This window comes from Dermacentor albipictus, chromosome 5 (assembly GCF_038994185.2).
Source record: "Dermacentor albipictus isolate Rhodes 1998 colony chromosome 5, USDA_Dalb.pri_finalv2, whole genome shotgun sequence".
Lineage (NCBI taxonomy): Eukaryota > Metazoa > Arthropoda > Arachnida > Ixodida > Ixodidae > Dermacentor > Dermacentor albipictus.
Window position 1 is genome coordinate 60,227,598 of NC_091825.1, and position 15,360 is coordinate 60,242,957.

At 42.3% G+C, this 15,360-nt stretch overlaps 1 long non-coding RNA gene across 1 annotated transcript; it reads right to left on the reverse strand.

The window, feature by feature from the left end:
• Positions 1-460: 460 nt before the first annotated feature.
• LOC135921656 (uncharacterized) lies at positions 461-13,538 on the reverse strand. The gene is made up of 4 exons (XR_011514818.1): positions 13,428-13,538; positions 11,559-11,664; positions 9,002-9,070; positions 461-2,310 (listed from the first exon to the last, which is right to left on the reverse strand). It is a non-coding gene; the product is annotated as an uncharacterized lncRNA (long non-coding RNA).
• Between the last annotated feature and the right edge of the window lie 1,822 nt (positions 13,539-15,360).

Below are 15,360 nucleotides of genomic sequence, written 5' to 3' on the forward strand. Positions count from 1 at the left end.
CGCCGAACAAGCTTTTAAAGCTATGCTTCCGCATCTGCGGAGAGAGCAGAGGAGGATGCCAAATTTGGCATGTTGCTTCATATGTGTCGCACGCTGTCGGCGTGGTTTATACCATTCCACTCTCATGTGGTAAGACATAGCTTGGCTAGATAGGGCATTGCGTCAATGAGCGACTCTGGGAACATGCGCAAAAGTAAACAAAAATGTAGATAGAGGAGCACAACTTGGTGCGCATATAAACTCTTGCAACAATTGTGAGGCACAACTTGATGGGACGTCAGTTCTTGGCAAAAGCAAGAATGAGCATGCGTGGCTTGCCTTAGAGGCCTACCACATAAAAAGGCAAGGCGATAATTGCATGAGTGAGATATCTTTGTCCCTGCACCCATCTAAATTTGACTTCTTACGTTTGCGTACGTGATAATTTGGCAGATCTCTGTAATGTAATCTGAGTGCCTGCGCGGTTGTATGGCCTAGGGTTTATATTGCATCGACGACGAAGAAATAAAGGAGTTAGCGCCAGTGTGTGTCGTATCTTCCTTTTGTGGTCCGTCTTAGGTGTTAGGTGTTATACAGTCGCTTGTATAATGAGGCCGATCAGTGACATTTTGCATGGACTAGCACACAAATATGATAAATGTCAAAGTACTAAATTAAGAAACTGAGACTCATCACACAATAAAGCTACATAATTTAGTGTAGTTATTGGGCTCTATTTCAGGGCAAGCTATTAAAAATTATCGTATTTTACGAACCAGAACCCACCTTCTGATTATGAGACATGCCGCAGCGAGTAACCCCGGATTAATTTGGACAACCTGAGGTTCTTTAATATGAACCTAAGTCTAAGTACACAGGTGCTTTTGCATTTCACTCCAACTGAAATGCGGTTTTGTTTACGACTAGATTTGCGAAACTTCCAAGCAGGATCCCCCCTATATTTTTACAGTGCGCGCTCTTTAAATGGAGCCTCAAGGGGCCAGGGAAATTGGTTCCATTTACCAGGCGTTCTATTTACTGAGAGACATTCCAGAGAGCCAACCAACTACCAGGATGGTATCCTGTTTTAGCGGCGCTTAAGCGATTTTCGTTTATCGAGATTCCACTGTAGACCATAATAGTGGATGAGTTGTGTTCTGCATGGACACTTTGGCATGGCTACCATGTTTAGTTGAATATTGTGCAAGCAGCAACATTTCACTGTACCCAGTGCAATATATAAAGCCAGCAATGTAACATGTTGCAAATGCAGCCACGAACAAGTACCTTCCCTGATCATATCTAATAGCACCATCTTTAAACGAAATTAGTCATGCTTCCTCACGTTTAAGTGCCCTGCTTTCAGAAATCAAATCCTCCTTATCACATTGGCCTTCAATTGTGTCATCCCCCCAGCTGAGGTCATTTGAGATTGCATTTAACTGCACTTCAAATAGCATACTGGTCTTATTTAAAAAGCACATGGCATCACAGTCACCACGTAGACATAAAATTCATGCTACAACGCAGTAGCAGAGATTCTGAGGTAGAAGCCTAATTATTCTTTAAGTGGGATGCATACTCAAAACACTGCAATGCAATTGCAGACATGGCTGATAGTGCAGCAACCAGGACGGATTTAACAGACATAAAGGAGCAAAATTGTGTGAGCTTCGAATTATTATTCTCCCTGAGGAACCATGCTGTCCAATTATAAAATGGGGATCAAAATAAAGTAATTGGATAGCAAACCTGCATTTCATTAGGTAAATAAAATACTGTTCATGCTACCTTCCAGGGTGCACACTACTTTCTTTGAATGTGAATTTGTTACCTTGCCATGGGTTGCCAAATGTATAGGTGTATTGTTGGTCGAGGGTGGTGGAACGGATATAGGTCTCAGGCTAGAGGGAATATTTCGACAAGGAGACTTGGCAGGTTGAACAATGAATGTCTCAGGCTGGAGCCATTTGGTTCCCTTGCAAAGATGTTGGCTCCAGCATGAGACTTCCTTTGTTGCACAACTGTTGATGACTAATGTCGCCATTGTTTTCATTTACCCTCGCCTTATTCAACCTATTGCTCCACGCAGGAGTTGCACTTTCTTTCAAAAATAAAGATATTAATGAGCTCAAAGGCTTTGTGCATGGCTGCGTCCTTAAGTGCAAAAATTTCTTTTCAATGAATGAGAGTTGGTACCTTTTTTGGGAATTCAATAGGAAGAACCAAAAATTAAGCTAACAGACTGGCTATGACGACAAGTAAACATGAATTGATGTGGAGTGCCATTTCTTCATTTCACACCAGGCTTGGGGCCAGCCGGACTTCTTCCTGAAATTGAGAAAATTTTTCTAATGAAGTACATATTAGGAGTATTCTCTTCATAACCTGAAAATTAAAAAATGGTTATTTCGTTATTCATATTTAGTTGGGAACAGTGCGAAGGACACTGGCAAAGTAAGGGCTTATACAGTAATGACACATAGTGCTGGCAGACAACAGATTTAATTTTAGAACAGACAAACAGTTACGTACCTTAAAATGCTTCCTAAAAGCCATAAAAAAACCAAAGCAGGAAGCAGTTCTACAAAATAATGTATGCGCATGAAAAATACACCTGATCATCATTTTGGAGACTTACTTGTCAGCTACCAAAACATCTGTTACACTGAAACATTTCTCCTACAATTTGGTAATTCTGTGAGCATTGATTATTGCTCAGGCCAGTTGGTTGCTGTTGTTACTGCTATTAGTGTACGGTGAAGTGTAATGTAGATGGGCAAGTGTTACTGACAACTATGAAAATTGGCAAATTTTGCTGCACCAGGATAATGCACGCATTGTCTTGCTGCAGTGAAACTTTCCTGTAAACTTTCACAGCTGTCTGTAGCACTTTCCCACCTGTCTCGCCTCACACTGTTCCATCTATTGCTTCACCATACTGTAATATGCATCCCCAACTGACACAAAATTCTGCCCTTCTGAAGTTCTTACTGCAACTTCGAACTCGTCACATTCAGGTCGCCAGCCATTCTGAGCCCAATGTAGTGTAACTGGATGGACTGGCAGCTCCTGTCATGGATTTATTCTGGTGTAATGGCACGACAGAAGCAAACAAAGACAAAGACATGCAGGGCACAAGCGCCTAACCTCAACTCTGGCTTTAATAAGAAAACAGACATCACATACAACACATAGTGACATGAAGTGACGTCATTATTTCAAAAACAAATTCTTCGTGCAATGTAACTGAGAATGACTGATGCATTTGTCCTATTTGTGCTAATCTTCCAAAGCTTAATTATCTTATGTACGTCTGCTCATAATTTCTGGCTACGAGTTTTGAAGAACACAGGAACGAACCAATCTATTTCGCGGTGCATCACAATGTGCGGATGAGTTGTTGCACACAAACTTCATTAGCCTCAATCTCAAATTATTACAATGTGCGTCTATGCAATGCAAGCATGACTGGATGGGAATGGCAGACTGTACATAACCTCTGTTGCACAGTGCACCGCCTGCAAATTGTGCTGCATGCAACAAATTGATTTGTTTTCCTGGCTTCAGTCTTTTTTTCTCATCAGAGCAAATCTCTCCACATGTTTCATACAGAAAAAATAATTTTTCCCGTAGGGACCAGCTACACAATTACCCATGAAAATTACAAATGCATACGAAACAACTGCAACCACTTTTTTACTTCATCATCTTTCATTATATTCCATATTCATGCCTAATTTAGTTGCACAAATCATTGTTTTCTCAGGCCCTTGCTAGGACAGTTTTGTGCTGTAACAAAAGGCAGAAGCCAAAAAAAGGGAAAGGTTGGTTGTGGCTTGAAGCACAATATGCATCTAGTGAGCTAGGCCGCAAGCGTTGTGTAGTCTGCTGCCATCATAAGGCCGTGCCTACATCGGACAGATGGGATGCTCTACTAATGCGAAATGAGGGAGATTGAGGGAGTATGAGATATCTGTGTGAAACAACCCTCCCTCACAAAATGTTAGATACTGCAAAGAATGTGACTGCAGTCCTGTGTTCCACAAAACTTGCGTTGTAGCCAGGTATTATGACCTGACAACATGAAAGGTAATTGTGGCTTGCAACATTTAAAAAGGACAAATGTATCACTGATCCATTAGTTGCACTGCATAAAGAATTTCTTTTAACAGGTATTATCACATCATGTCTCCACCTTTTATTAAATATTGTCTGCTTCCTTATCTTAAAGCTTGAAGTGAGATCCGGTGCTTGTGTCATTTGTGTACACATCTTTCTTCGTTTACTTTTTGTGGTGTCATTACAACAGAATTTGCACAACCAAATGTCCACACACTGCTTTTGTCACGTTATAGTGGTGCTTGCAAAGCCTCGCAAACAGCAGCCTATTTGGTCAAAACATGCTTTTGTACACATGCGTTTCCAAAAAGAAAGCTGCTAAGAAGGTGACAAGAATCAAGAGCATGAAGTTAAATCCACTGCAATGCTTTGCTTTTTTGCCTGTATTCCTTACACCTAAGTGGATAAGACAGAGTGCGAATGTTACAGAAATGGCCCAAATAAGTTGTTGAAATTATGCGAAAATGTTAGCGCAACTAAGCGTAGATTTATGTGCAATAATAGACACCAGTCTTACTTTCTTTCCTTCTGACACAAACATAGTATATCTTATTCCTTTGGCATGAAGAAAAGCATATGTAGAGCAGACAAGTCTATATTTGAATGAGCCTTCACGATTAAGCACCATTATAATGTGACCATTAGGGTACATACAATGTAAACAGTGCAGATGACAGCCCAAATTTCACAAGTGCAACATGTTAGCGAAAGCAGTAACCAGTAACCCAGAAACTAACCAAATCCCACAAAATAACAAAAACAAAAAAAGACGAATGCATCAGCACAGCACCTGTTTTTTGAAGTTACAGGAAAGTGGCATGCTTGTTAACAAACCTACAACGACAGCACATTTGTATGGGACCACCCCCTGCCTAGGTATACTTTGTGGCGCAAAATACATTTCTGGAAAAGGGACAGAAGAAAGGGAGACAGTGAAGCGCCAAACTACCAACTGTTTAATGACAGCCTGAACAAACGTATAGAAGAAAACACAACTTCCGCTCATGCGCAGGGAGCCAAGGTGTGACAGAACGTGGTCATGATAACATGCTTTGGATGAAGCACATTTCTGCGGAAAATAATACGATGGATGTATCGCTGACACAATCAGACCCTTTCTTTTTAATATAAAATGCTTCCAACAACTCCCTTGCACTTTGGTCCCTACTTCTGCCAAGAATCAATACTCGTTCAAAGCATGGCCTACAACGACAGGATTTACAGTTGCGAAAACACCCGTGTACTTAGATTTAGGTGCACGTTAAAGAACCCCAGGTGGTCGAAATTTCCGGAGTCCTCCACTACGGCGTGCCTCATAATCAGAAAGTGGTTTTGGCACGTAAAACCCCATAATTTAATTTTTTTTTAGGCTTTACAGTGCGCAGGAAGATGCGCGTTCTCACTCTTGCCGATGCTCTTAGCGTGCTCCCTCAGTCTGTCATTAATACAACGTCCCGTTTGTCCTACGTATGACTTGCCGCAATCTAGGGGTATTTCGTAGACCACCCCTTCAACGCAGTCCCTGAAATGTTTGGCGTGCTGCTTCTGGTAGCCCCGCGGCCCCACTTTTACCACTTTTAATGCGTAACTACCAGCCACCTTTTTAAGTCTGTGTGAAAGGCCGTGCACATACGGAATCGCTGAAATCTTGGAAGCTACATCCTTCTATTCTTTGTCCCTGTTTGTTTGCGCACAATAAGTTTTAAGATGAATTTGTTCCTACTAGGCCGACTCGCAGTCTTGCTCTTTGATACTGCCACGCGCAGTGGGACGACACCATCATGAAAAGTGCTGGCAGTGGAGGCGAATGCTTTGTCTGTCTCTCACTTCAATGCATCTCCGAAACTACAGATTATGCAAGCCCCAGTACTAAACACGTGGGAAGACTGTGCACATAGTACCACGCCATATCAGCACGTCCACTCTTTCCACACGCAGTAGTTCACCTATAGAACAGGGTGCGCAGGCTGAAGATGTGCTCAGCTGTACTCACTGCCATGTGCAGCGATGGCTGCAGTAGAAAAGAAGACACGCACGGACTGGGCTCCTCTGAGGGCCCCCCTAAAAGCTGTTCGTCATTTTTGTTTCTGTAATAGGCTAGTGCAAAAAGTGAATTTTCTTCATTCCTATTAAGAAATTTTGTACACATGGTAGAAAAATTATGAAAGCAGAACATTTTATTACTTTTCACCCCTCTCATATGGAATATATAGTACAAATGCATAAGCAGCCATTTTTGCCTTGTTTCATCTAAGATGTTTTTTTCATGCTGAAAGAAAGGCTTGTGTTTAAAAAATAAGCTTGGTTGCAATATGTAAAGAAATTCTGTAATGTCACAAGGGTTGCTGAAATGAAAATATATTTGTGATTTCCTTGCAACTGAAACACTCAAAAAGAAAACTACCTTTTAAGCAGACTAAAAGAAAGCCACAGCACATGCACCCATACTAAGCCAGGGACTGTATCAAGCTGTTATCAGAAGACTTTCAAGAAAGAATCTCTCCCGGTTTGGTAAAATTTTTAAAACAATGGTCAACACCTGGCCCACGCCTTAAATCTAGAAGAATTAAAGTTCTTAAGTTACTCTGTGTACTTTCTTGAATACAAAAAATGAGCCTAGAAAAATGGGCCAAGTCTACATGTGTGGCAAGGTGTGAACAAGAAACTCGCTTTAGCTGGCTGCAGTGCTCCCTGCGTTGAATATTCAGGCAGAAAATTGTTACCCCAAATATGACTGTGCCCCCAAGAAAACCAAGTCTGGTAGACTACATCAATGCATATGGAAAAATTTTTAGTCCATGCTTGCTGGCACCCTGTGTCTGTATTGGCCTCTAAGAGAATTGTGGCCCCCATGTGCTGGAATCTTACTGTGACATAGAAAACATTGTGATACCAGCTGTGAAGTGTTAATCAGTTTAATCAGCAGTTTAATCACAGTTAATTCCAAGTGTTTACATGTTTTAAGCATTGCTTGTGGGCATCTTGGCTACATAACAACCTACACCTTACATCCCAGTCTGGTGTGTGGCGTAACAAAGGTTTTTATTGGAGCAACTTGATGCTTGTATATTGGTTATTCAGTTGGCATGATCTTTCACAAAAGAGCTATAGGCAATTTTGCTGCAATAACAGTACTGTTTTTATAGCATTCGTCATGGGGAGTGCGGCTTGCCCCTTTTGCCAGAGTTCTTGCTGAACGACGATTTATTATCGGTCTGTTATATGTGGAACTTGAACAGCTTATATTTTTGTCTCCTCAATCCACACTTCTGCTGCACTTCTGCCAGCATCTCCACACAGGGTGTTTTGACTGATGCCATACCAAGTGAGCACGCTAAAAGCCTTGTGTGCATCATTTTCATGACTCTTTCGATGACCAAATTTCATTTTCAGTGACTTTATCAGCTAAGTATCCAGCGGCAGCTTGAACATGGGTAGTCATGAGAACTTGCACCAGGCTTGGTCGAATATGTCCAGCACTGCAGCACTGAGTAGTGAACCATGCTGTAAGAGTTGGCAACTAAATTGCCACCTTGTGATTGAAACTTTTCAACCATACAATCAAGGCTTCAATTGCCCAACCAGCGAGCTGCAGCAAAGGTGTGAACTATAGTTTTCTGATGTCACATTCTATGTCATAGCGATAGCAGCTGATCCCTGCAGTGGTGGCCCTCAAGGCCAACAGGCATCCCTTTCTGTGCACTTGCTTGTGTAGGACTAGGCAGATGGTGCTAGTTTGTTCTTCAACATTAACACTATGTTCACGCTGTATCGGCAACACATTTTCTTACTCAGTGCGATAGCCTTTGAACCTACATAATTGCCACCAAGAGCCCTTATTCCGCCAACCTTTCCTTTGCTATGTCATTTGCTTCTGCCTTCATGTCATGGAGCAACTTCAGCTATATGAAGCAATGATGGTGTTTGAGTATTCACACAGCCTTGCAGTTTTCCAACCTGAACATTGCTTCATTAAAAGCTGACATGATTTGGTCTCAGCAGACAGATCAGAGTTAAAAACGAACCCTCATAAACTTCTTTCAAAGTCATTCTATTCCCGTGCCTTTTGATGTGTTATTCAACATTGTCCAAAGCAAGTTGGCTCTTAAAAATCAAGATAACTTTGCGAGGCCAGCTACTAGGCTACCACTGTCTCTTCAGCCAGCCTGAAGTGTCTTGCAGCCATCAAAGCAGGAGTGCAAAAAAACGACAAAGAAAAGCGTGGCAGAGAAAATGTTCATGGAAATCCATATGTTTATGGACTGTTACACTGACTGAAAAAGATGGTGGCTTCCCAATACAGCCTTGAAGTACGCAGTTGTTTCAGTCACTAACAAACAGCCAGTTGCCCAATCCTGCACAAGCAGTGTACAGATGCTTATGGATTAAAATTTGTTGTGTGTGCATGTGGTGCAGTGTGCCACATATCATTTTCCTGAGACTGCAGTACACTGGGAAGACTGGTTGCTACTTCAATAGTAGGCCCTTAGAGTATTGCAGTCCTTTGTTCAGATTTTGCTGCAGATTGTATCAAATGTGAATGCAAACTGTTTAGCAGGACATGTCAGTTCAGTTCAATCAATTAGACAGAGTAACCCAAGAAATAGTTTAAGCCTCCAAAACGTCTTAATGCAGTCCCTAGTTTAGTACAGGGTTTCGCCTGATGTTTTGGCTTATTCCATGGTATAATGCTGTTGCTTGCTAGGTACTGGTGGTTTGACGAGCACACTCCCTTGTGCTGCTATAATGACAACTTGTAACAATGATTTTCCTTCCTAACAAACGTTTGGATACAGTGCCTGTGAGCTCATCTTTTAACCTGTTTTTCATTCGATCTGTGCATTTACATCGAATGTAAACTACAAAATATCACTACTGAGAATCACAAAAAAAATAACACCTGTGTAACGATTCTGCCGAGATCATTGGAGTGGTCAGCCACAGGATGCAACGCAGGTGGAAAGGCATCCTGAGTTAAAGCAAAATAACAATCATTGTAAGATGCGGGTACAAAATTTTGTTCTGTGAGGCTTTTGGCATGTATGCTAATTACCACATTTGTATGTAAAATAGTTTTCTACAATAGCTGAGCAAGGTTAACGTGTTGCCCTGTGACTGTCAGCCAGTGCTACTCATGGCAATGGTGGCAAATATGGCACATCCTTTCAAATGGAACTTTTGTGGGTTACATGAATTCAAAAAAGAAATTAGGTTCACATAATACATGACATCTGTGGTTAGAAGCACGTGTTGCATGCAGTACCAATGCCATGAACCAATGCCATGAGTGGCACTGCCTAACACTTCCCAGGCCAGACTTAGTACGTAAACAATATAAATGTGCAACAAAGTCAACAAGTGGATAGCTGCTGCTATAACTCAAAGATTGCATGCATCATGCAGATGTGAATGCAGCTCCCATAAGGAGCGAGTTGCCCTTTGGTGCACTTCACTTCTCTTCCTCTTTTGTCTTCATTGCATGCTGGTGCCATATGGTAAAAATGAACAAAAATTAAGCACCTCAGTTCCCATTCTTGCTTTACTACATGCTGTAAGGTCATCTAAATGCGCTTAAAACTCTTAAGGATGTACTTCAGCCATTTTGTCTTGACAATATTTTTCGCTTGGCTTCACTACACCTTAATGTAGCGCAAATTCTAGACAATGCTTACAAAAAAACCTACTACACACAATAACACCTTCAATTAAGATTACACAGTCTATGGCTTCGAGATGTGTACATACATACTTTATACATGGTTACAATGAAAATATAAGTGACTGTTCTAATACACACATTTAGCATACTGCATAAGTCACTTGGTTCCAAAATGGTTTTTTGTTATCACACATAGGACGGCCACAACTATAAATTTAATTCTGGCAGTGACTTAAGTCACGGCCAAAACTTGCTCAGTGCAATCAATAAAAATTTTCGAATTTAGAGCAGTTAGACATAAACAGGGCAAATAGTTTTAAATTGTTAAATAATGAACTGTTATGGAATGTGGCGCTAGAAAGCCATGCACCTGAAACATAGGTACTGTTTATCATATAAGCACATTGTTATATTTTTGCTTACTTCCCTAGGGATCACATCAAACAGTTTGCTTACGTGTAAATTTTGCTACATGGCTGCATCGTACTAGCCCTTATCTTTTCACATTTGGCTTACTGCAGCTTTATGCACATGCAAATGGGCCACTACTACCTTCAGCTGAAGGCCAAACACTATGCTGTCCAACAAACATGCATTTTACAACACCGAACAGCAGACTTAGAGAATGAGCAACTCTAATAAAAAGTGCAGTTCTTTGGACACACATTGATATCTGTAAAACAATGATTTTTGCTAAAATGATAACTTAATCTATTTTTTACTGAGCATAATGCATCATGCAAGAAACTTGCATTTACCGGACACCACTATAGATGCTGCGACCTCTGCGGCTTCTCCACAATCTGGCATAATGTACTCAAGTTGCCTGTAAACCCTGGAAGGTGTCTATGATACCTTAAGAAGCTCAGCAAACATGAGAAGGACCTAAAATGGAGGCCAGAGAAGCAAAGCAAATTTTTAACCATTTCTCTCTATGTTGCTATGAGTGTGAAGGTGCTAGCAAATGATGTATTTGAACTGTACCTTTAATCGTGCAATAGTAGAGAGCACATTTTTGCAATAATTATGTCATAGAGAAGAATGACAGAAACCAATCTAATTAATATTTTTTCTAAACTTGCACTAAGTTTTCGTCATTATGCTGATGCACACACCTGCATACCTCTACTGTGAAGTCTTGTTTCAGTTTCTTATTTTATTGTTACATAATAATTTACATCATACACTTCTCCTGAAATACATCACTTTGGGCTCCTTCAGCATTTTTTTTCTTACTCGAACACACATGCCTATACAGGGCAAGCACTCAAATATATGCAAAACTGCCACGAGAGTGGCCACTCGAGGTCGACATGATTGTACAGGGCAAAAGACGAGGACTGAAGGAAAAACACAACACAGGCACTGTCACACACACTCAAGGCACTTTGCGAGATTCTCGGGCTTCTTTCATGCTCCTAAAAACATTACGTAGCACATATTGAGCCACAGAAAGCTGTACTGGGAAATTTTCACGTTGCTCTACAATTTTGTAATTGAGACTTTTTATCTAATTATAATATTTGATAAGTTTATTAATTGATTAAGGCTAATTAGGTAATTAGGCAAGATGCAGAAAATCCAAGTATTTCCAAAAGACAGGAAACAACATTACCTAGGTTGGATGCAGCTAGGTGGCATTTGCATAGTTCTTTAAGTTTGCTAAAGTTACATGGCATAACGTGCATACGTCCCATGGAACAGGTGTCACGCCAATCACTCTCAGTGATGCGACTAAACTAGCCATGGTACTTAAAACATACAGGGTAAAAAAAGTAAACTCTAGGTAAGAGCGTACCAAGGCCTCCATTGCTGAATTGGGAAGCTGATGGGAGGCATCTGATCTCCGGCTATGAAGCTGCTTCATCCTCACAGCTGGCAATGAAACGGCCGCAGCCTCAGTCCTGAAATAAAAGAGAAAAATTTGACACTGCAATGATCACACAGAACACGAAAAAGCTGGTCACAAGTTTATCTTGGAAAACATCTGCTGCTACATTAGGTTTTGTATATTGGTTAGCTTATTGTTAAACTAAGCTTGCCAAAATTTTATATCCTAATGGCTTTGCTGTTTACAAACTAAAAGCTTTGCCCAACTCATGCACTTATGCACTACTTAAGCTATGAGATGTTTACTGATCCCTTACAATGAATGGCTTCTACGACAAATTATTTCACACAAAAGGATGCATAACTTATGAGTGTTACTGACATTAAACACCAAGGTAGTACCTCTTTATAATAGATAATGGTGGACTTCAAGCACATTTTTCTCACAGGTAGAGGTTGATCGGTCTGCCTTAATTTTTCACCAGCAGCAGAAATTTTGTTATTAATACTCGTGCAATATAGGATGACGCTGTGATGTGTGATATGATCCTGAGTTGATATATGATCTGATATAATCCTGATTTGACACCTAGAATTCAAAACTGAATATATGTACCCAATACGCAATGACACAGCAGCAAAGTAATGAAACATTAAACAAATCCAGGTATCCAGTGCACAGCGCCAGCTGTTGAATAACAACACTGCACAAGCATCGACTATATAGACATATCGTAGTATGTGCATGGCAGGCGTAGTGGCGGCCTCAGCAAAGAACACAGCCATGGAGCGACGCGCCCATGTGAGCTAAAGCCCCTGCATCTACGCGCCACCGCCGGCGGTGGCGCGTAGATGCAGGGGCTTTAGTGTGAGCCATCGCCGGCAATTCTATCGCGTAAATTGATATATCTCGTCACGGCACAGGCATCGTTTTCTGGCCGCCGAGGTGCCGGCGCCACTGATACTCACCTGCTCCGGCCGTCGCCGTTCAAGTGACGGCGTATCCAGTAATCTGAACCCAAGCAGGACACCTGTTACCGCCAGCAGTACGCTAACAATAAAGAGGTTCTTATATTCTGACCGGCAGCTCATGCGGCGTTGACCCGTAGTGCCGTTGGAAGCTCACCACACGCTTTTAATACCACAAACGCGCAGCCGACATTTAACGCCAGCAGATCGAAGTCTACGGGCGCAGGCTCTACATGCTACGCGCCGCAGTCGCGCACTGCCTGCACAGTCAGCGATGTGGGCGCGAAGAGACACAGACGATAGCACGGTGCGTACAGGCAAATCTGCACAATGTGCGCTTAGTGAGCGACCTACTGCACACAATCGCATGAGCTAGGGGATTGGCGCCACGTACGCGCCAGCTAGCAGATACCGCGCACAAAGAAGCGCCGCTGGTTCTCGCTCAAATGATCGCTGCACAAACACTCACACACGCGCACCGCAGCAAACCCTTAACGAGCCGCCACATTTTCAGGCGGCGGTTAGGCGGCGAAGCTTAGCTCACCTCGCACTGCACGTAACTATTATGGTAGTGGCTTGCGCTTCGGGGAACATGTCGAATGCACACATCCACCCAATTAAGGACGCGGCAAAGTCCGTCATCATGTAAAACACTCATTTTTAAGTACACTCGCTTGACTCTAAGCACTCAAGTCGCCTCGATTACAACAAAGCTCGAAGAAACACAGTGATCGTGCAAAATGGTTCTTGACGGCCACCTGTCGCGCCATGTTGTACCGAGACCTTCAATGAGTCATATCAGCGCGTCTCCTCACTTCGAACACATGCACACTCATAGAACGTGTAATAATCATTCGATGTCACTTACCGTGGAGTCTTGGGGGTTCAAAGCTGTGAGAAACAACAGCCACGGTAGAAGAATGCGCCGCCGCTGACACAATGGCTGCTCCTTTGCGGCTTTCAACACACGCGCGCGCGCTCCGAAGGCTTGTGCTCCTCCGCGCGTAGTTCCGACCGTTCCGACTTTCGGCGTCCAGTGTGCAGCGCCAAGGCGCGGCTACTCCGAACAGAAAAACAGCGCCGATACACATTGCGCGGGATATTTCGAATCTGACTGCAGAAATAATCCTACTGAAATTGTCGCTGCGGCTCACTGCCTTGTTGGTCAGGGCATAGTTATTCTTTTCTCTGTTTGGCTCGTCTCAGATATGGGTGTATTTCAACACTCCCTCTTTCCCGTACGCCACCGTTATTCCTTGAAAACCCCCGTTTTACAAACGCAATGCCCCTTCAAATGGGACCGGGGGTATAATAATGGTTCTAGCTTATTTTACTTCTTTTCGTGGGAGTACTTATTTTAGGCTCGGGGGAAAAATGGCATATCAGCTGTTAAAATGCCCATATGGGCTCATTTGTGTTTACAGTGTATTATATTAAAAGCTTTGGCTGATTTTATGTGGGACAACGCGTATATATACCATAAATATTTACCACTATCTTTGATCTTTCAGTGTAAAAAGGTATGCGTAGAAATATAAAGCTCATGTTTGTAGCACAATTTAGAGTCTCAAGTCGAGTTTGGTTCTTCGATCGGCAGTGGTACTAACCATTTGCGGTTTATCAAAACAATGTTTATCACTGGCATGACTGGTTGACTGGTAATGCAACAGTATAATTATTTGATATCAGCATAGAGCACTCAATCGTGTTGCATCCAACCACGCTTACTTATTGAACGTACTGCAGATACCGTAAACGCCAATTATGTAAAATGAAATGCAGGAAAACGTGAAAAAGGAGAGGGATGTGAGCGATATTGTGAATTTTGCTAATGCTCTTCGTGGTGGAAAATGCTTAACAAAAGATTTGCACATGCAGCGTCTCGTGGAATTCTTTGTGCCGGGGCGGAGACTTTGCAGGGCAGCCACCAAGTACGAATCATTGACAGAGAAAAATTTATTTGGTGTTTCTCGGAGAGGTTGTTACCAGCCAGTGAATGTGAAAAAAATATGCCAGTGCGGGGACCACAACGATATGGAAATAGTGTCGAGCATGATGGACTTGCTTTTTTTAGCAATGTATTTCATAACTATGGTGCAAAAGTATGTTCTATTGCTTCTTCTGAGAACGGTACAATTGTTTTGTACAACTGCAAGTAGAAGCCCAAGTTCTCTTCACTTACCCGAAAATTACCCGTGATGTTTCAAGACAAAGAAAAGATACAAGTGCCCCATTAGGCGTGAAACCTATTTCTTTTTTTTGCGTTTCAGCTTTGATCGTCATGGCTCCGCATGAAGCTCTCGCTAATGGCGCCTGGCCATCAGTCCTTGCAGGCAGTCGCATCCAGCCTGTCAGGAAATGAATTTTTGTGCCTATTGGGTCTGGTAATTCCTCTGTTGTCATCCTCCGGATGACCGGCTTACCAGTAAATAAAGGACTGTTGAAGACATTGTGGTGTAAACATTCTTCCGTGATGTTAAACCTAGAGGTGTGTAGACACAACTGAAGAGATTGCGAGCGTTGTTCTCTATAATTTGCGAAGTCGCATTCACCAGGCTGGTGTGCATGTTCATTGAACGGACGTGGTGGAGAGGGGACGCACTGTCTTCTCTTTGCGAAACCAGGGAGACCAACAATCGCATGGCCGAAGTTGTACTTGTCTGTGGTTGTTTTCTATTTCCCTGTATCTCAGTATTTCTCATTGAATTGATCGTATCAAATATGTCCGATGACATACCTGGGCATCATTGCGCCCATGCTTGAGGACGTGCCCAAATTTTTTAGTAGTCGATCCCGCGAAC